This window comes from Gossypium raimondii, chromosome 3 (genome assembly GCF_025698545.1).
Source record: "Gossypium raimondii isolate GPD5lz chromosome 3, ASM2569854v1, whole genome shotgun sequence".
NCBI classification, from domain to species: domain Eukaryota; kingdom Viridiplantae; phylum Streptophyta; class Magnoliopsida; order Malvales; family Malvaceae; genus Gossypium; species Gossypium raimondii.
The window spans coordinates 5,467,147-5,487,865 of NC_068567.1; the positions used below are offsets into that span (position 1 = coordinate 5,467,147).

The 20,719-nt window shown below is 30.1% G+C and overlaps 2 long non-coding RNA genes across 6 annotated transcripts; both read right to left on the bottom strand.

Annotated features, from left to right (window-relative positions):
- Positions 1-3,799: 3,799 nt before the first annotated feature.
- Positions 3,800-6,249, bottom strand: LOC105796782 (uncharacterized). The gene is made up of 2 exons (XR_008194219.1): positions 5,683-6,249; positions 3,800-4,743 (listed from the first exon to the last, which is right to left on the bottom strand). It is a non-coding gene; the product is annotated as an uncharacterized LOC105796782 (long non-coding RNA).
- Positions 6,250-8,442: 2,193 nt separating this feature from the next.
- Positions 8,443-14,325, bottom strand: LOC105795621 (uncharacterized). Of its 5 annotated transcripts, XR_008194224.1 has the most exons (9): positions 14,158-14,325; positions 13,208-13,311; positions 10,455-10,959; positions 10,177-10,316; positions 9,847-10,091; positions 9,565-9,765; positions 9,392-9,484; positions 9,216-9,316; positions 8,443-9,058 (listed from the first exon to the last, which is right to left on the bottom strand). It is a non-coding gene; the product is annotated as an uncharacterized LOC105795621 (long non-coding RNA). The 5 variants fall into 5 exon arrangements; XR_008194223.1 differs by having other exon boundaries at positions 9,216-9,484; positions 10,455-10,585; XR_008194221.1 differs by having other exon boundaries at positions 9,216-9,484; positions 10,455-10,654.
- Positions 14,326-20,719: the final 6,394 nt, after the last annotated feature.

Consider the following 20,719-nt stretch of genomic DNA (forward strand, 5'->3'; position numbering starts at 1 on the left):
CCTGTCACAGGCGGCACAGGACTGAAATATAATGATCTAAAGTTTCAAGGACCTGATATGAAAATTTACCATTTTTAGCCAAGAAAGTGAAATGGTGCCATCTGACAGTGTGGTAGCACTAAACTTGAAAAGTGGCTAATTGTCTTCTTAGCCCTCCTTATTTATTATTTTCTTTTTATTCCCTTCAACTCACTTTTTTATTTAATAAACAAGCCCTCAACTTATTTTTGTAGTTAAATAAGCTCTTAATCTATGATTTAGCCATTTATTTTATTATTAAAGTAAATATATTTTACCTAAAGTAAAACTATTTAAAAAGTATAAACTAATTCTCATTTTATGTTTATGTGAATTTGATGAGAATAGTTTATTAAATAAAAAATTTACTAAATTTGATGAGAATAGTTTATAATTATAATTTATTTTTCTATTTGGGTTACATTTATGGGTGATCAGTTTTATTATTACTTTTGATTTTTCAATAAAACATGCATGGTATTTCTATTAATTTTTTAATTAAATCTAATATTAGTTAAGTGATAATTAAGATACTTAGAATTCTAATTAACTAATAACTCTACTTTACTTTAATAAAAGTAGCAACGTCAAATTTTTAACTAATAACAATAAATTATAATTATAATTATCACAAATTTTTTGTCTTTTCCTATATTTTATGCTTAGAGTTCTATTTAAATAACAATTCTATTTTAAAATTAGCACAATATTTTTAATAATAATTGTAGTTTAAATTATAATTATTTTGAAATATATAATTCTCACAACTTCTATTAACTTATAATTATTTTTAGATTTATAAAGAGTATTTATATAAAAAATATTTTATTTAATTAAAAACTTGAATTCTTATTATTTTAAATTCATCCAATTATATTCAATGATTTTATAGATTTATAGTTTTATTAATTAATAATATATTATGTTTTTTAAGTAGAGCCTTTATAATATATGACCAAATTAATTAATTTCACATTAATATATTATTATTTTAATTAATATTACTTTTTATTATTATATAATAATATTAATAAATTATTATTCTAATGTAGTTTAGTAATATAATTAACAATAAATGATATTTTTGTTAGTTTAAAAGTTTTTTCAAGACTCGTGCTTTTATATATATTATAGATAGATATTTTTATGATTTTTATTGGAGATATGAAAGATTAAATCACAGGCTGTCATATTTCGTCATTTAATTGGTCTGTCAATTGATTTTAATGGTTAATGTAACGAAATGTGAAAATTATTAATGTAAGAGCTTAATTAATTTTTCAGGTTAATGATAAGGGCTCAACTGGGTTCAAATTAAGTCAAGGGGCTTAGTAACTTTTTTTGGTTTTTTCTTAAGGGACTATTATAGCTATAAGCCTTTGATAAACATAATTTTTTTTATTTAATAAACTATTCTCATCAAATTCACATAAACATAAAATGCAAATTAGTTTATACTTTTTTAAATAGCTTTACTTTAGGTAAAATATATTTACTTTAATAATAAAATAAAGGGCTTTTATGAGTAAAAATCATAGATTAAGAGCTTATTTAACTACAAAAATAGGTTGAGGGCTTGTTTATTAAATAAAAAAGTGAGTTGAAGGGGAATAAAAAGAAAATAATAAATAAGGAGGGCTAAGAAGGCAATTAGCCACTTTTCAAGTTTAAGTGCCGCCACACTGTCAGGCGGCACCATTTCACTTTCTTGGCTAAAAATGGTAAATTTTCATATCAGGTCCTTGAAACTTTAGATCATTACATTTCAGTCTGTGTTGCTTTGTGGCGTGCCCTCCACCAGATTTGGTCTTTGCTGTGGCGAGCCTTCCACCAGGCTGTCATGTTTTTTTTTTTGTATTATTTTGGTAAATAAAAAAACTAATATTATTTTGGTATTTTTTTATTTTTTTGTAATATTTTTGTAAAAAACCCACATTAGGATCTCATGATTAACGTCTTGGTGGACTACACTGTTTTTAGTGTCTTAATGGACTTTACATGTTGCTATAGTCAAGTTATTGTATTACACAATATATCATATTTTTAATGTCCCGACGGACTCCATTGGTTGTTATAGCCTAACTATGGCATTACAACTCGTGATCCCTGTGTTTATTGTCCCGACAGACTATCTATGATGTCATAACGTCTTTCAGCTATGGTCTTACACAATATAACCCCATGTTCACTGTCCCAATGGACTATCAAAGGATGTCATAATGTCTTTTAGCTATGGTTTTAGTCTTATTTACTATTGTGGCGTGCTTTCATATGATGTCATAGCATCTTCCGGCTATGATCTTACTCATTTTATCATGATGTCATAACATCTTTTAGCTATGGTCTTACTCATTTTTATCATGATGCCATAACATCTTTCAACTATGGTCTTACTCATTTTTATCATAATGTCATAACATCTTTTAGCTATGGACTTACTCAATTTAGGCGTATAGCCTACGATTGGACTCATGCTTAGCCATGGTCTTTTTAATTACTTTTCTCATTGCATTCCATCATTCCTCCATTCACTATCCTAACCTTAATGTTCAAACACTGTAATTTCTCCTTCATAAGGCCTAGAGCTTCACTCATCATAAGTGCACTCAGCAACACTGTATAGCGGTATCTAACATGATCACCCCTTATTCTCATTCCTAACTTCGACTAACCCTTCGACATTCCCGCCATTCGCACATTATTCACACACAAGCATGACATATAATGACGTAAACATAGTAACATGGAACACACTAACTGGCACATGTATCACTACGATTTTGAGGTTGAAAATAAAAATTATCTTTTTTTTGTAATTTTATATAAAATTTTGCATTTTTCTATATTTTTATAATAATATTTATATTTTAAAATTTTATTTTTAATTCATATAACTTTTAATTTTTTAATTTCATAATTTATATAATTATTTTAGTCAATTATAATAATTTTTATAATTTTAAATAATTATAATATTTTTATAATTTTTTGCACATTTATACTTTTTTTTAATCTTTAATATTTTTAATATTTTTTTTATAAATTTTAATATTTTTTAATAATTTGAAGTATAAAACCTCAAAATTTGCCATATAGCACAATCCCGAGTAGTTACATGGCGAAACAACCCCGAAAATAATCGTGGCGTGTTTTTCACTTTTAACATTCAGGGATGGAATAGAGCTGTAATGGAATAGAGGCGTAATAGTAATTCAATTGTTTGGTTGAATGGAACGGAATAGAACTGTAATAGTATTCTTGTGTTTGGTTGGATGGAATGATGTTGTAATAGCATAAGGAAAAAAAACTAAAATGACTAGAATACCCTTAGTAGAATTTTTTTTAGGTAGATGATTATTGTTATTGTTATTAAATTTTAATAAGATTATTAATATAAATAATATATAATTTAATCATATTTTAACATAATAATTATTAAATATAATTTAAAAAATATAATTTAATAAAATTCTTAATATTAAATATTCTTATATGAATTTACTAAAATCATAATATATAATACTATAAAATATAATTTAAAATAATTATTATTAAATATAATTTAATAAAAATATATAATTTAATAAAATTCTTAATAAAATTATTCTTATATGAATTTACTAAAATCATAATATATAATACTATAAAAATAATATATAATCTACTTTATTATTTTTAAACGCAATACATATTTAATGTGCTAAAATATCATTAGTGAAACAAATAATTTAATTATTCTAAATAAAAACAAAAATATTAGAAGTAATAAATAACTTGAGAATTATATTTTACATCCAAACATAATATTCATATATTAACAAAAGTTACATAATTTCATTAGTTTATATGTCATAATTCATATGTTATAAAATTTTACAACATGAAAAAGTTACAATATTGTAATCACATTCTATCATCTCATTAAACCATCCAAATATTACAAACACAAAAAATTACCAAAATATTATCAACGTTGAAACTTGAGGAGCTTTTCATGCAATTATTTCCAACGAGCAATAAAATGAGACAAATCAAACCATCTGCTTGCAAGTACTCATCGAATTTCTGGTAAGCTCAATCTGGGAATGCTGCGCTACCACTAAAAACACAAAAAACCCTCCAATGCAATAGCGAAACTGAGGGAAGTCACAAGGTTTGATTTCCTAGAATGTCAGACAAATAGCAAACTTCCATTTGAGTAACCTCCAAACCCCAACTTGTGAAGAAAATCAACACTCGTAAATGCCATGAAAGATTGCATAATAGATGTCAATTTACATCTGAATAACCAGATAAAAACAACCAAGTCCCTTTCAAAATTCCTCCCAATCCGATATTATTCCTGCTTCACTTCCAGCTAGAGAATTTCAAAATGGCACCAGAGGCAGCAAACTGTTATCTTTGCCAAAAAGTATGCGTTTCAAGTCATGTATTACTGTGACCATCAATCCAAGGTTCTCAAACATAGCTAAAACCCAGTCACAAAATAGGCAATTAAGTGGCATCCTAGAAATGATTGGCAGAATGAAGAATCAATGCTAGACTCGGAAAAAATGGCTCATTCGATTAAACCATAGCCTCTGACAGGTTAAAACTAGTTGTGAAAATTGATGGATAAGCAACCTCCAAATGACTAAAGTTGTTAGTCAAAGAATCTTAAGTGGCTTGTTCACTACCATTACTTTCCTATGTTGTTCCTTCACCTTATCCGCTGTCACGTTCTCCCTGTTAAATCATATGGTGTAGAAAAGAAACATCATCACAAATATGGAAATCTGTAAAAACACTAAAGAAATGCATGCCATAAACTAAAAGTTTCCTCAACTCTTTCATTTTTTGTGAAGTATCTGTGTCCAATGCGTATTTAGATATGAAGATATGACCCCCAAAATACATGAAAAACTTCAATATAGATACGCACACATACCTATCCAGACACATTCTCATATTCAATTCAAGCAACATTAGAAAGAAATCTAGAGTCATAGAATAAACAAGAAACTAAAGTTTCATACCATGAAATCAATAAATTGATAAGAACACTATTAACTCTTAAGTACTTAAAAACATAAGCTAAGGCTGAAGCTTCCCTTGGCTCTTTCTCTACCATGGAAATCACATCAACTGCCAAATCCCAACATCTCTATGAGTTTATCAACAGACATACTTTAAACTACACCATAAACAAAAAGGGCTTTTGCCTGAACTCAGAGGAGTCTATCAGCATCAGATTTATTCAAAACAAATTGTAACTGGACTCGGAGGTGAGTATCTAAAACATGTATGTTTCGACACAGATAAGCTCAATTATTCCATACATTTGTCAAGATATTTGTTGGACACAGAATATTAAAATAATAATAACTCAGGTAACATAGTTCGGCTTATACTTGGAACTAAAAAGAAAGTCCACAACACCATAACAACTTCTCCCCCCCAAAAAATAATCTTTTTTCTTTTAGAAATATTCAGCTGAAACAAAGTCTTTATTCATGTTATGAAACTGAATGGCATCCATAGTAAAATAATTCCTAAAAAAATGTGAACTTTCATACTCCAAATTAAGCATTTAATTAGATTCAAACAAAAACATTTAAAAAAATGGCAAAACAGAGAGAAATGGGAAAATGAAATAATTATAATAAAAAGCATCTAGAAATTTACCATTTTTCTTAGCAGGATTTGGGATACAACCTCAGAAATCCAAAGATGAAAATGTTGAAGCGGCTTCTGGCTTTCGTATTTTAGGTTCTGTCAGTGAAACGAAAATATTCACCTCACCTTGGATGAAGGGGAGGAATGCCGGAGTCGGAGGAAGCAAGAAATGGCTGTCGTTGAGTGTTTTTGAAGTAAGAATTTGTGAGGGTAAAATAGGGTTGATTTGGGACGGAATGGGTAAACGGTGAAGAGGGAAGGGAATAGAAATCCCCAAATTTTTCTGCTTAAGGACGGAATGGAATACACACGTAATAGGTATTCCCTTCAACCAAACATCTGTTTAAGTGGGAAGCAGAATAAGCTTGTAATAGGCAGGTAATGGCATAGCCATTACCTTCAACCAAACATGCTGTTAGTATTTCTTCTTAGTTCTTCAACGAGGCTCCCTTTCCGACGTCAAAAGTAAGGATTTTATTTGATTATACTCCTAACGAGAAAGGATCTATTTCTCACGTATTTTCTACCTCCCATTTTTTCATTTTTCCTTCCTCCTCCTTTTCATATATTTTCATGTTTTTGTTTTGAATAAATTATTTGGGTAATCACTAGTGTATAGATGAGACATAGGTACTTATAAGTTATTCGAGTTTGAATTTTAAAAAATTCAAACTTAATTAGATAATTATTGAGTTGAACTCGAACAGTTCGAGCTATCAATCAAATTGAATTCAAACTCAGTAATACTTTACTCGAACAGTTGGCGAGCCTTTTTGAGCTTTTCATATCTTAGTATTATTAAATTATACCATTACTCTTAATATATATTATTAACCTCAAGCTTCATTATTTAGTCGAGTTCGAGCTTGAGTAACAAATTGATAAATGAGCTCAAGTGGCTCGATTATATCTCAAGCCGAGCCTAAGTCACGTATTGAGCTCTAAATTACGAGTTGAGCTCGAGCTTAAAAGTATTTGAGCTCGACTTGGCTCAATTACACCTCTAATAGTCACTCAACTTTTGAGTAGGTTTTATTTTGATAACCCAACTTCAAAAACTTTTAATTTCATCACGAATGTTTTCAAATTTTAAAATTTTAATCACCCACCGTTAAGGGAAAACTATTCCTACATCGAAAAAATCTAACATTTTTTCACTTAATGCTTATATTAATATTAATATTTATATTAATTAAAAATAATTATATTAATATTAAAAAAATATATTTTCCTCCCTCCCCTCACCCTGATCATTTCGTCTCCTCTCCCTCCCTCTCTCTCTCTCTCTCTAATCATTGGCTTTCTCCCTTACAAATTTATTTATTTTTTAAAAATTATTTATTTTTTAAATATAGGATCAAATTGATAAAATGTGTAAATATTGGGGGATAAATTTATTATTAGGCCAATAAAAATGTCCGGCATGAGCTTTCCGTTAAGTATTTGACGATGGGTGACTTAAATTTTAAAATTTAAAAACGTTGGTGGTGAAATTAAAAGTTTTTTTTGAAGTTGGGTAATCAAAATAGAATCTACCAAAAAGTTAAGTGAACACCCAAGTAGTTTACCCTTTTCTTTTCCTTTTTTTAGTAATAATTCATCTATTGATTAATTTCTTTTTTGTCAGAATAATAAGTTAGAATTTATCTTTTTTTAATTCATTTCCGTGGCCGTTAACTTTATATATTTAATCCACCTAATATTTGACTCGTTCCATGTAATATTATTTCCTTTTTAAAATTCTAAAACTCTATTTTTCTTCTTCTTCTTGCTTCGTTCCTTCTAGCCCGATTTAACCCTAACTAATGGGATTAAACAATTAGTAACAATATGTAATTTCAATCCATGCCATGATCTAAGCTCATCGAAGGACTCCTTTCTATCCAAAATTACCTTAATTTTCCTCTTACACCCAGATTTTAATTTTAGTTTAAATATTTTTGTTAACTAGTGAAATTATCACTTGTTAGGAAGCGGAGAGTCACTGAAAGTAGATGGTTTTCTGGTAAAGATGTTTTGGGAGAAGAAAAGTCATAATGGTGTAATGAGTGTCATGAATCATTGCATGAGTTCTTTTATAGTAAGAGATCGATGTGATGTTTTAGGATAATTGGTAATTAGTGATTTTAAGTTTTTACGCGGATTTTATTTGATAATATGAACATCCACTACACCAAAACAGGCTTTTAGCGGTGTTTTTTTAGCCTTTTAGTGGCACTTTTTAGCGCCGCTAAAAAATGCTGCTATTAACAACGCCGGTAACTTTTGCGGCGTTTTTAGAAATAAACGTCGCTAAAGGTCATGACCTTTAGCGGCACTTTTCCCTCAAGCGTCGCTATAAATCATGACTTTTAGCGGCGCTTTTCCCACAAACGCCGCTATAGATCATGACTTTTAGCGGCGCTTTTCCCATAAACGCCGCTATAGATCATGACTTTTAGCGGCGCTTTTCCCAAAAACGCCGCTATAGATCATGACTTTTAGTGGCGCTTCTCCCAAAAACGCCGCTATAGATCATGACTTTTAGCGGCGCTTTTCCCAAAAACGCCACTATAGATCATGACTTTTAACGGCGCTTCTCCCACAAACGCCGCTATAGATCATGACTTTTAGCGGTACTTTTCCCACAAACGCCGCTAAAGAACACGACCTTTAGGCATTTTTTTAAAAAAACCACTAATTTTGTCAGATTTGTAAAATAAAATTTTCCATATTTTCAGTCCTCCTGTAGCAAAAAAAACCAACCAAAAGTAACAAATCTAAATAATATTTCAAATTAAACGAATGATATATAATATAAATATCAATAAATGAAATATAAATCATATTATTCTTACAATAATGTTAAAAGTTAAAATGATAAAAATATTTATACGATAGTCTAAGATAACGGATGTTGCGACTGCTAAAATATCTTCATCATATTCTGAAACTACTGTTGGAGTTCGTCGTACTTTCTCCTCTGCTCTGTTGCTCTCGCTGTTGCCTCTGCTGCTCTCGCTGCTGCCTCTGCTTCCCTCGCTGCTGCATCTACTTTAAGTTGTAGCTGGAGTTCTTCATATTTTCTTTGAACCTCAGCTTCTCTCGATGCTGCCTCCGCTTTAAGTTGAGTAATTTACTCAACTGTGGTCGCTTGCATCTGAGCCATCTGGTCTCTTAACCTCTGAACTTCAACTTGAGCCTAACTCCCCGAAAGCATGTATTGCTGCGAGCTGAATCCAAACTATTGGGTTGGGTTAGCAAAAGATCCTTGAAATCGAACTTGAACATACCTTTCAGTACCCAAAACTTCAGTAATAATCCTGTTATCAATGTCGTCAAGATGAACAGAACTATCACTCGAAGCAATCGCTTCGTACTCCGCCTTTTTATCCTTTAATTTCTCCTAATAAATAAATCAAATAGTTAGGAACGCAAAATATATTATAAAAACAAATGCAACATAACTTAACAATATTTGCATTACAAACAATAAATTAAACCATTAGAAAATAAACACTATAAATATTGAAAACAATTCAAATTTTATTAAGTAGACATACCATAATTTCTGCAGCTTTAGGAGTCATAGGAGATCCATCTTTCTTCTTATGTGTAATGTCAAAAAGCTGAAGGTGTCTAACTTTTTGACCGGACAACAGTTCTTACAATATAATAGTAAAAATATTATTTAATGGAAAGTAATAAATATTTGACACTATTAATAAATTCAAAATACCTCGGCCTCAGCTACACAAGCAAAACTTTTCGACCCAACAGTGTGAGTGAATTTTTGTTTTTGTCTGCTGCTTTTTCCAACTCGTTCATGATCCTACGTTATGAAATTATTATTACGTATATAGTAAATACTATAAACCGAAATAATTATAAGAGTTTGGAAGTACGTAATACCTTTCCTTTCTTTAAATTCCAAAATCTAACCATATCTTCCTATTGGTACCTCAGCATTCCCGGCGGGACATTTTGCAATTTCTCTTCGAGGGTTGTTTTTGTCTTAAAATAATATTTCTTTAAAGTACTTTTATGGTCTCTCCATATTTTTCCCAATGCCTTCTTTACATAAGTATCCGAGACCTCTAAAGCAAACCTTGCCTACAAAAAATACAAGTTAAGAAAGTAAATATAAATAAAATTTAAACCCAAGTATTATAAATGACATTAACGTTTTGTTACCTTAATATTATCGAGAGCTTGATTTTTGTTACTATCAGACATTTGATGCCATGACTCGTAGTTGATAGGTAACATATTTGCATTTCGTGCTATAATGCCCAAATATCCTACTAAAAGTCGAGCTTCTGATCCACCAAGTTGACCAAAACTGTTTCTACATACTTTGACACGCTCGACTGAATCTAACTCGTATAAATCTTTAAGTAGCGTACGTCCTTGACCTCTGCGCGTCCCACTACTTTCAGCTGAAAAATGGTATATTATAATATAAGAATTTGAAAAAGAAATCAACAATAAGTCAACACACATGTATATTAAATGTAAAACTACTTTGAACTTTATAGGTTCGTCAGGTGTAATCGGAACATTCTAAGATCCAATAGCAGTCTGTTGTTCACTATTTGTTTCTTCCGAGTTTGGAGCATTTTGAAAAATGCTTAGATTTCGCAATTTTCTTCTAGGCATTTTATCTGCAATATACATAAAATAGTTGAAATTTTAGTAACTACTTACGACAATAACAACATATATAAAATAGTTGAAATATTTAATAAGAGCAAGATTTGAATTATGATATTACATATAATTAAAAAATCGTAAAATCTTACATCATAAGTAGCGCGTAGAACTTCGTCGCCTCTCCATTCGACTCTTCATGAGGTACACTTCTTCCCGGTTAGGTAAAAGCATTTCCACCAAGATTACAATCATCAGATGCCACAAAGTCGGCTGGGAACGACTGCAAACCATGATTGTGCATATTAAATGCATCCCGCAACATACCTTCCATGTCATTCCCTCTAACAGACTGATGGTAAGCAGTATCAGGATAATATACATCCATCGTTGAAGAGGAAGTACTAGGCGTGCATTCTCCATGAAAAAGCTATTTTTTATAACCCCGAACAAACCCATCAACTATTAGATGCTCGTATACAACTTCACAATAATGCTAGTTAATGTCGACACACTTCTTACATGGGCAAAGGATCATGTTCTCTTGGCTTGCATATTGAAATGCAAAATCTAGAAAAGTTTGTACTCCATTCCGATAACCGTTGCTTACCCTTGACAAATTCATCTAAAACCGATCCATTTCTTAATTCTTGAAGTCTGATGTTGACAATAAATTACACGGATAAGTTGTTCATTCATAAGTCTGATGTATTATGAAAGTTATGTAAGTTATGTATTATGAAAGTTATGTAAGTTATGTATTATGTAAGTTACGTAAGTTATGTAAGTTATGTATTATTTAAATAATTTAAATTATGTAAGTTATGTATTATTGAAATAATTTAAATTATGTAAGTTATGTATTATTGAAATAATTTAAATTATGTAAGTTATGTATTATTTAAATAATATCATCACAAATGTAAGTTATGTATTATTTAAATAATTTAAATTATGTAAGTTATGTATTATGAAAATAATGTAAGTTATGTATTATTGAAATAATTTAAATTATGTAAGTTATGTATTATTTAAATAATTTAAATTATATAAGTTATGTATTATTGAAATAATTTAAATTATGTAAGTTATGTATTATGAAAGTTATGTATTATTTAAATAATATCATCACAAATGTAAGTTATGTAAGTTATGTATTATTTAAATAATTTAAATTATGTAAGTTATGTATTATTGAAATAATTTAAATTATGTAAGTTATGTATTATGTAAGTTATGTATTATTGAAATAATTTAAATTATGTAAGTTACGTATTATGAAAGTTATGTATTATTTAAATAATATCATCACAAATGTAAGTTATGTATTATTTAAATAATTTAAATTATGTAAGTTATGTACTATGAAAATAATGTAAGTTATGTATTATTGAAATAATTTAAATTATGTAAGTTATGTATTATTTAAATAATTTAAATTATGTAAGTTATGTATTATGTAAGTTATGTATTATGAAAGTTATGTATTATTTAAATAATATCATCACAAATATAAGTTATGTATTATTTAAATAATTTAAATTATGTAAGTTATGTATTATGTAGGTTATGTAAGTTATGTATTATGAAAATAATGTAAGTTAAGTATTATTGAAATAATTTAAATTATGTAAGTTATGTATTATTTAAATAATTTAAATTATGTAAGTTATGTATTATGAAAATAATGTAAGTTATGTATTATTTACGTTACGTAAGTTATGTAAGTTGTGTATTATGAAAGTTATGTATTATTTAAATAATATCATCACAAATGTAAGTTATGTATTATTGAAATAATTTAAATTATGTAAGTTATGTATTATGTAGGTTATGTAAGTTATGTATTATTGAAATAATTTAAATTATGTAAGTTATGTATTATGTAAGTTACGTAAGTTATGTATTATTTAAATAATATCATCACAAATGTAAGTTATGGAATAGTTCTATATATCATTCATCTCAAATGTTGATTCAATTGTAGTCAATGAATTAATGGTTAACAAATATCATGACACAATAATGAATATATTAATAAATCATTATTTTAATGGTAATTTAGTAATATAATGAACCATAATCCTTTCTTTTTATTTACTTATTCAATCATTTTAATGTGTGCGAGATCAATTGAAATCTCCTTAACAATAGGGTATGCCATGTCGCCAATATTGAGATTAGTTATATATATCAAAGATTTTATGTAAATATGATATGGCAAGTGTATTTATCGTATATCTTTACAAAATATGACGTACGCTAAATTTAGAGTAGCTCAATTTTGTAAAAGTTTTCTCATAAATTTTCAGAAAATAGGTTTATTCCCACCATTTTCATTAAGCATAAAAATTAAGTCCATTCAAAAATAGGTTTTCGTGAGCAATAACACATTATGTTTCAAAAATATTAACTTAATTTTATAAGACTATTCATATATTATAATTACATTTAAAAATGAACTATTATTAAATTTGGAGTTTTTTGCTCTCGCAAAATAAAGTAGAAAACAGAACAGCAATTTGCATTGGCTAAAAATGCATGATAACGCAGCCAATTATGCATTAATGAATTCAGAAAATGTGAGATACCAACTTGTTCAATAAATAAAACAGAAAAGTATTACGTACATAAATAAATAAACAAAGTCCACTTGCTTAAATCCTATTATGATTTGCAAAATACATGTCAAAAGCTTATCAATAGCTGGAAGAGAAAGATGATTAACTAAAAAAGCTTTTCTTTTCAAAATTGGAAGGTTTCTGACAAGTACAAAGATTCCAACACGGAACTTAACATGCAAAACCCAAGAAATCAATCCACCACAATGACAATTCATTCTGAAAATTCCAATCATTCAATCAAACTAAGGCTGATACTTTACAACAAAAGAACAAAAATTTACCTTCCAGGCCAGAGAATAGGCAAGTTTTGCAGCGATGAAAGTAGCTCCAACCCAGCAAGCTAAGCACAGCAAAGCGGCCAAAGACCCAGCTTTCTTATCCAAAACTACATAAAACAATCATAGGAAAATAGATACAGCAGATCCATAATTGAGAACCAAAGCATGATTAAATATCGGCCACACAAATAAAGTATGTATCAAAATGTTAATTGGGTTACTGTGATATGCCCCATAAAACGCAAAATGGTTCTCAAGATCCAATAAAATTGCATTGTATCTCACATAAAAATATATAATTTAATCTCGATCCTTTTTTTAAGAAATTTAACTGCGTCCAAAAACAATACTTAACAAACTCTTATACTAGGAAGTTAACATGTTAGTAAGAAAATACAAACAAAAGTGTCATTATCGAACATGATAAGCAAAACATGTTAGCAAAACGTGTGTCTAATACTCATGCCAGTAAATGAAATTAGTTGGACCTGTCTGCCTACCAATTTGTAATGAAAGCTAGAAACAAGAACCAAAACTACCAAACCACGTACCAAAAATGTACACCAAATTAGGAACATATTTAACGATTACAGTGAAAATTATATGCTTCACACTTCGTAGAACAATCTGCTTTCTTTTGGGTCTGTAATGAAGAACTATAGAGAACAATCTGCTCTCTCTTATGCAATAGCTCAGTAAATAGTTCATCGTTTCACTCCTAATATGAGTGTGAAAAGGCAGTGAAGCAAGGAAGGACAGTGCGATAACAAGCGATTTCTGATCACTAATCCACCGGATTCAGTACCAATCAATGGTGAATCCTCAACTTACCCCTAACTTGATACTATACATAACAATTTAAAACCACTGCATTTCACGAATCAAACGCAACGAAAATAACGAAATTTTTAATTAATGAAAGCCCTAGAAGTCGGGTGGGCAAGAGAACAAACCTCTAAAATGGCGATTCCAAGGCTACCGATTTCGGGAAAGTACTTGGGCTGCTGATTTCGGGTGGAACTTAGGGATTTCGGGGGGGATTTTCTAAAAATCTAAAAGGTTGGGGAACTTAGGGCTGCTGGGGAAATGAACGACGACCCTCTGCTGGGGAGAAAGGGGGAAATGAAAATCAGAATAAGGGGGAAAACGGGGAACGACGACGTTTTGTCTAAAAGAAATAAACTTTTGCGGCGTTTTTCTAAAAAAGCCACTAAAAAACCTACAAAAACGGTCACGTTTTGGTTAACAGAAAATAACATTTTGCGGCGTTTACAATATTGCGCCGTTAAATCCCGACCTTTTGTGGCTTTTTACCAAAAATGCCACTAAAAAATCCTATAGAACGGCACCGTTTTAATTGAAACAAAATAACATTTTGCAGCGTTTACTACCTAACGCCGCTAAAGCCCGACCTTTTGCGGCGTTTTACCAAAAACGCCACTAACAAATCCTATAGAACAACACTGTTTTTATTGAGAAAAAAAAACATTGTGCGGTGTTTTCAACATAGCGCTGCTATAGCCCCACCTTTTGCGGCGTTTTACCAAAAACGCCACTAACATATCCTATAGAACGACACCGTTTTTGTTGAAACAAAATTCCTTTAAATTAAATTAGTTTCTATATTTGAAAGGTTTAATTATTTCTTAAATTCCTTTAAATTAAATTTGTTCTGTTCCATGCCATATATTTAATTTGTCAAATTTTATAATTGTGTATGAAAATAATTTTTAATAATATGAAAACTCGAGCTGGATATATATGTCTTCCTGATGAAGAATACGTAGTTTTTTTGTATTAAAGAAGACAAAACTTATGATGTTACGATAGAATCGAACAAAGTAGAAGGATCAAAATAATCCGAAAAAAGTTCATGATTGGTTAATAGAAAGGATAATTCTATTCTTTTGACTCTTAATTTTACTTCAAGTATTCGTGTCTGAAACTTGTTTCAAACACGAGCGCGAACATATGACATTCTAAGAACCCTACAAGTAAGCAGGGTGAAAAAGGCTTGATTAAATAATAGTAATTAATCTAAACCCTAAACCTATAACCATTAAATCCCTTAAACTTTAAACCCAAAATCATAAGCCCTAAACTCGACTTAAATCGTAAACCTTAAACCCTAACCTCTAAATCTTAAACCCTAACCCTATACCCTAAACTGTAAACCGTAATCACTAAAACCATAATCCATAAACCTTAAATAGTAACTCATAAACCTTAAACCATAAACCATAAACCATAAACCATAAACCATGTATAATCCCTAAACCCTAAATCTTAAACTATAATGATAATTAATTCAATATTTTAAAATTAATACTATCTCTTTTACGATTATATAATAAATTATTTAATATATAAATTAAAAAACAACAAGTCATGTACCCAATAAACTTTAAAATTATTTTAAATAGTAGTCTCTTAATTTTTTCCGTTTTAATAAATATTTTCTATATTTTTACTTTCAAATTTTTTACGTGTCATTATTTTTCTTGAATAATTTAAATATTCAAATAAAAATAAATTGTATTTTAATTAATATAAATAAAACAGTTAGTTTTTAATTTATTTGCTAAAAACGCCTCTAATGCTCGACATATAGCGGCATTTTTCCAAAAAACGCTGCTAATGCCAATAAAGCTCAAGGAAAAACGACGGCGTTCTGCTTAATTTTTTGCGACGTTTTCCAAAAAGCGCCACTAATGCTCGACCTATAGCGACGTTTTTCAAAAACCGCCGCTAATGATAGACCTATGGCGGCGTTTACCAGAAACCGCCGCTAATGCCACTAAAGCTCAAAATAAAACAACAGCATTGTGCTTAATTTTTGCGGCGTTTTTCAAAAAGCGCTACTAATGCTCGACTTATAGCGGCGATTTTTAAGCAGGCGCCGCTAATGATCGACCTATAGCGGCATTTTTCAAAAAGCGCCACAAATGCGCTAAAGCTCAACACAAAATGACGACGTTGTGCTTAAATTTTTGCGGCGTTTTTAAACAATCACTGCTTATGCTCGACCTATAGCGGCGCTTGTTTAAAATCACCGCTAATGCTCGACCTATAGCAGTGTTTTTAAACAAGCGCCGCTAGTGCTTGACCTATAGCGGCGTTTTTTAAGAAGCGACGTTTTTTGTCCAAACGCAGCTAAAAGTGCCGCTAAAAGCCTGTTTTGGTGTAGTGATCACATATATAATAGGATAAATTACATGTTATTATTTACTATAATAAAATGTTAGTCTAAATTAAAAGTGATTTAATTGGTTAAAGTTTATTGGGCTTTAATTATTAAATAACGTATAAGCTAAATATGTATATATATTCTAGTAACTAATTTATAATTAATGATAGGTTGATAAGAAATTAAGGTTAATGTGCAAAAGTTATATATTAATATTATAGTTCCCAAATTATATTATGACATTCTATCTTCAAAAAGCAGAATCACCTTCTCTAAATTACTTGTGTGTTAATTTGGCATATTAAAATCACAAGATTGAAGGTTTCAAAATATCGATAGATTTAGATACTCTTCCATATCTAATTTTGTTATTAATGATTTGACATGATAAATATTAGTTTACTAATTTTTATATCAAATTTTTTCGGTTCTAACAAATCTTACATATCCTTAACGAAGACGCGTAGCATAGCACATGAAGTTCTCCAGGTCAAGGTTTGCAGCTTAGGATGTCGGATGTGTGGTTTACTAGGATGTCATGTGTTGGGTTCCCTAAGGGCGCACAATGGGGTTTGCAGTGTAGGTATAACACTTTTATTTTTTAGGATTTACTACCATGGTTCTTTTTTAGAAGAATATGTGTATAGCATATGATATCTCTTAATCTCAAATTTTAATATACAAATTTAATAACCTTACCTTTGTATTTAGGGGTGAGTGTTGGATTAAATCATGTTGAATTGAATGAAAAAAATTCGGGTTGACTGAGTTAATGAATCTCATTTTATCATCCTAATTTGATTTGAACTCTTTTAAATTGAGTCAAATGAAATAAAATTGAGTTGACTCAAAATGAATGAAATTTGAGTCAAATTAAAAAAATTAAACATGTCAAATTAAAATCTTGTTGAAATATAATTAATTTCATGTGAAATTAAAACTCTTTCAAAGCAAAACAAGAGAGAAAATAAGATAGTTTAGTATGATAAACTTGAATATGTAATTTACTTGTTTAGGTCCTCAAATTATTATTTTGGAATTTTTTTAAATTTCATATATTCCTTATCTTTTAGAATATTTTACTTTTTAAAATTTTTATAAATAATTTAAAATTTTAAAATTATTTTAAATTTTATTTTATAATTTTTTTGAGAGAGACCATTTGTTCATTTTCGAAATTGTCGGGACCAAAATTACACCAATTTTATATGAATTATTAGAGTTATTTGAAAAACTTGAAAACTTGAAATATTTTTCAAGTTGACTCAAAGAACCAAATATCTCAATTTAATTAACTCGAAAATTAAGATTTTTCGATTTTTTAGTTGAATCGAGTTTTACTCACAATATTTGTATTAATTGCTTGAATATTCCAAACCACTAATAAAAAGAAATTGTAAAAGAAGACAATAAATAATTTTGGGTTTCTTTTTAGTATTTTTCTTTGAAATATTGCAATATGATTTTATCAAAAAAAGTTCAAAATAGGGGGAAAGAATTAATGCTTGTAAGTTAAAGTTAAAGACTCGTTTTCTTTAATTCTTGATTTTGGGGAGGTGGTTACAACTGTAGCATAACAGCACACATAATCAGTCCATAAATGTTGCTTTATTTTCATCTTAAGAAGAGAGTAAAAGTAGGGGATTTTTATTTTAACATCTGTTATTTAATTTGATTGTCGAGTTCGAGCTATAGGATGCTCAGTCATTGTCGAAATAATTATAGTCAAATTTATGATAAAATAATCATTTCCACAAGCATTCAAACATCGATCACATTCATTTTAGGTTTAACAATCAATCTCTAGTCTTAATTGAGCTTACGAAATCTTTTTTGATAATCTGAGCACAAAATAAGATCAAATTGCAAAGTTTTAAAAGTTTAGGGTCGACGTCATGACGTCATCAATTCCACATTGGGACGTCACCAATACAGTATGTCACATCACAATGTCAGACCACTCAACGCTGTGATGTCACTTATCGATGACTCTATTTTTGATAAAAATGAACCATTTGGTACCTATTTCAATGCTTCCAAACAGTACCTACAACATGCACCAAACATCAAATTCAATTGGTCTAAAATATACCTAAAACCATATCAATTAAGTTCAAATAATCACATTTAACTTCTTAAACAACATTCATTACCTATTCAACCATTAGACTTAATAATTTGTGTAAAGCCCCAAAATTCTTATTTTTGTTATAGTGATAATGTGACATAATTGTGTATCGGCATTTGTGGTTAAGTGCTCTAGGTGAGTTTGGGAGGTCTTGAGTTCAAGCCCTGACTTTGGCAAATTCTAGTATTTTTCTGACTTAACCCCTATTTCGGGCTAGTAGGCTTTTAATTAAAAGTTTGTAAATACTTACCAGAATGGGCCTGCTGGTCTGGTGGTTAAAGGGAGTGTTAGTTGGCAGAGGGTCAAGAGTTTGAATCCCTGCGTGAGTGTAAGGACAAATATATTTTTTTATTTGCTCGTCAGTTGAAGAGTTTGAGTTGTATTGGAAATCTAAGTAGTGGGAGTTTGGTAGAGAGAATTTAGGGGAGTGGATTTTGGGGTTATCAGATTTTCTGAGATTATCATTTCCTTTTTTGTAAAATTTTGTTTTTCCCAAAACTCCCCACCTTTCCGACGCCATCTCTTCTCCCTTTCTTCTTCACCTTTTGTTTTTTTGTTGTCAAACCCGAATTTTTTTTCTTTCAATTATTCTTTCTGTTTTCGTCTCTTTTGTTCTCTACCACACCTTTGTTCCGTTGGGTCAATTTTCGTCGCACGTTCTGGTAAGTAGAGTTTTTGCTCTCTTTAACTTACGATTTTTTTCCAAATTTGATTTGGGGGTTTTTGGCGTTTGTCAACAGCATCTCGCGTGGATTAGGGGTCTCATTGTGTTATTGTGTAACCAACTATTTTGAGGTGCTGGGGTAAGCTTTTCATCGCTTAAAGGATGCATTTCTTGTTTTGGATTTAGTTTTAGTTCGATTGATTAAGTGATAAATTGAATGAAATTGGTCAATTATAGGTTCTGGAGTGCTCGGGGATTGTTGTAGCATCAATCGATACCAGGTGTGTACCTGAAACACAAAAATAAGGGATTCGGCAAAAAGCCGATACTGCTTGCTATTTAGATAGAAGCAGTAGGCTATTTTAAAAAAATCACCATAAATCGTAAGAATCGATTTAGAGGGTGAAAAAATATGAGATTAAATATATTTGAGTCTAGTTTTTCATAGAAGAAACGAAGTAAGTAAAAGAATTTCATGTTATGAAATAATGGAATTTTTGTGAGACAGGGTCAGAATGATTTCAGAATCCCCTGTCCTGAATTCTGAAAATTATTAAAACTTGTATAAAAATAATTATGGGTTATATTTTATATGTTTAAAAATAATAAGGAGTCTATTTTTAAGATATACAAATAGGTCAACACCGCCAAAATCTGTACGAGAAGATAATTAATTTTTAGTGCAGAAAGGTCGACACCGCCAGATAGTAGAGTAGGGGAAAATTTAAAGAATAAAATGTACTTACTGGCTAAACCAAAAATTCTAAAAATTTTATGGTAAGAAGATATATGAGTCTAGTTTCAGGAAAAATTTGTAGACATTGATTTGGAATTATGTAGCTTAAGATACAAATAATTTAGTAATAGTGACTCAAGTAGACAACTTTGAAGGATTATAAGTAAATAGTGGAAAGACATATGAATACTTATCTAGCATGGGTTACACTAAAATGGATCACGAGACCAAGGCCAATTTGGGCCATGTAGGCCACATGGGCGTGTGGGCCCACACAGGTGAACTTCTTGGGCTCGTAGGCCCATTTTCACTGTTTGACTGATAAGGTTGCACGGGTCGCCCAAGTCGACTGTGAACCTACTGTAGGGACGATAAGTTTACCTAGACCCCTAACTGACTGAAATGATTGTATGACTGATATGATTAAGCTTGATGATGTCCTAATGATTTGATACTGGATGCTCTGTTTACATGTATTATATTATGTTACACCATGTCATATTTGTATATTGCATTACATTGGATTGGGGAATTATAATGTTCGGAGGAAGTGTACTGAAAGGCCTCAAGCCTAAGTTACTGGCAGCTCTACTGCGAACTACTGTTTAGTGCCGCGTTCGGTACTTTTTGGAGTGTAGGGATGGGTGGGTTGATTATATCCCCACATGCCACATGGAGTGTAGGGTTGGACGGAGTTGGAGTGTAGAGGCTGGCGGGGTAGGATTTGAAACTGTATATCTATTACTGCATTGATTATTGATACTGTAATGGGTCAAGGCCCAAATGCATGTCTGTTTCTA